Below are 2,466 nucleotides of genomic sequence, written 5' to 3'. Positions count from 1 at the left end.
GATTGAAAATTATCAACCAATCAAATTATCAGGCACAGCTTTAATAATGTAAAACACTCCAGTTTTAATATTTTTGTCAAACTGTGTGGATACAGAAAGCAAGAATTATACCTTCCAGAGCGCCAGAGTCCAGAAAGTTCTGAGAACCTTCCAGTCCGGTCTCCTCACATGACACGTGAGGGGCAGTCTCTCTGGGGCTTTTTCAGGGAACCTTCCGGGTCACCCCAGGTGTGCTGAGGGAGCAGGCGCTATAAGGAAGCAGGTACGTCTCCACTCCCCTGAGGAAGGGCTGAAGAGGCATCGTGTGGTATGGCACCATGTCGGTCTCTAAGATGCTGTCCCTCCCACAGTGTGGTCCTCAGGCAGCCCAGGCCTGTGAGAGCTTCATGTCCCTGAGGGACACCCCAGACACAACCCCCAGCTTCTTGCCCTGAGAGCTGGCTCTGGAACAGGAGGTGCCCGGAACCTTCCCTGATGTTGCCGTGGTGCCCACACAGCCCCTCGGAAACCAAAGGCAAGCTCCCCACAAAGCAGCTTGGATGAAAAGAAGAAGAGGGCGAGCCCCACATGTCATGAGATCTTTCGGAACTCAGGCTCAGAAGGCGGACATCCCCAGCTCCCCTGTAAACCAGAGGCCATCCAAAAACACTGCTGAGACCCCCACGATGGCAGCTGCTACATCTGGCCAGCTGCCCCTGTAAACACTCCTGGAAGGACCGCACAGTGAGAGCAGAACGTGAGGCTGGTACTTTTCACCCCCTTTAGAGACATAGAAAGGCATCCCGAGTAACAAGTAGTGCATGGACTTAGCCCCTTCTGGTCAACCTGGGAGGGAGGGGCTCCCAGGCTTCCAGGCTGCCCTTGGCAATGGGAAGCAAGGGTCTAAGGGACCCACTCAGAGTGATGAGAACTGGCTCTCAAACCCATGAAGACACATGCTGCCAGATTTAGTGAAAACAGAACAAAGATTTCCCCAGACCTTTGAGAGACCCTTGTCGTTATCAGGTGTCATTGAGTTAGCCCCAACTCACAGCAGCAGAACAAAACACTGCCCAGTCCTGTGCCAGCCTCCTTACAGTTGCCATCCTTGAGCCCCTTGTTGCAGCCACCGTGTCCTTCCATCTCCCTGAGGGGCTTCCTCTTTTTTTTTTTTTTTTTTGCTGACCCTCTACTGATGTCTTTCTCCAGGGACTGGTCCCTCCTGATAACATGACCAAAGTATGAGAGACAAAGTCTCATCATCCTTGCTTCTAAGCAGCGTTCTGGCTGTACTACCTCCAAGACAGACTGGTTTGTTCTCGGGCAGTCCATGGTACATTCAATATTCTTCACCACCACCATGCTTTAGATGCCCCAGTTCTTTGGTCTTCCTCATCCATTGTCTGGCTTTCACACACACACACACACACACACAAGACTATTGAAAATGCCGCGGTGGGTCAGGCACTCCTGCTCTGAAACACTTTAAGGAGTCCCTTGCAGCAGATTTGCCCAGCGCAATGTGTCGTTTGATTTCTTCACTGCTGCTCCCAGGGACATTGATTACAGATCTAAGTAAAATGAAATCCTTCACAACTTCAGTGTTTTCTCCATTTATCATGATGTTGCTTGCTGGTCCAGCTGTGAGGATGTTTGTTTTCATTATGTTGATATGTAACCCATACTGAAGACTGTAATCTTTCATCTTCTTCAGTAAGTGCTTCAAGTCCTCTTTAGTTTCAGCGAACAAGGTTGTGTCATCTGCATATCGCAGGTTATTAATGAGTCTTCTTCCAATCCTGATGCTGCATTCTTCTTTATGTAGTCCAGCTTCCTGGATTATTTGCTCAGCATACAGCTTGAACAAGTATGGTGAAAGGATGCAACCCTGACACACACTTTTCCTGATTTTAAGCCATAATCCTCTTGTTCTGTTTGAATGACTGCCTCTTGGTCTGTGTACAGACTGGTCTATGTATAGGCACCCCTAGGTCTCAAAGTTAGCTAAAAAGACTCATAGGTGTTGGGTCAAAGAAGCAAGAGCTTGGGTACCAAACCCCCAGCCTCCCTCCCTCTCTAAACTGATGCCAGTCCTCTGTCCATGTGTGGAAAGGTCTGTTTTATAGTGTCCCATTCTTCTCTCCTCCAATTCCTTCAGGCCATGTTGAGCATTTGGAATTGATTCTAAGGGCTATGGGAACTGGTGGGGGGGTGTAAGCTGGGGAGTTGGAAGATCATTCTGACTTCGTCCAGTCGTAAACTGGATGAGAGGAGCACACGTGTGTAACTTGGGAGGGGGAGAAACCTTAGCAAGATGGGAACCCAGCCACAGAGGGAAGTAGATCTATTCAGTATACAAGTTCTTACATTAGGGATGGTCAAAGGAAAATAGACATATGTGAAATGTTTCCCATTCCAAATTTTATGACCTGTGCAATATCAGCAAAGGTAAAAGACAAATGATACACCAGAGAAAATATCGGCAGT

Source organism: Orycteropus afer, unplaced genomic scaffold (assembly GCF_000298275.1).
Source record: "Orycteropus afer afer isolate SDZICR_OR568_19922 unplaced genomic scaffold, OryAfe1.0 scaffold00038, whole genome shotgun sequence".
Taxonomy (NCBI): Eukaryota; Metazoa; Chordata; class Mammalia; order Tubulidentata; family Orycteropodidae; genus Orycteropus; species Orycteropus afer.
Note: the sequence above shows the minus strand (reverse complement) of the source record.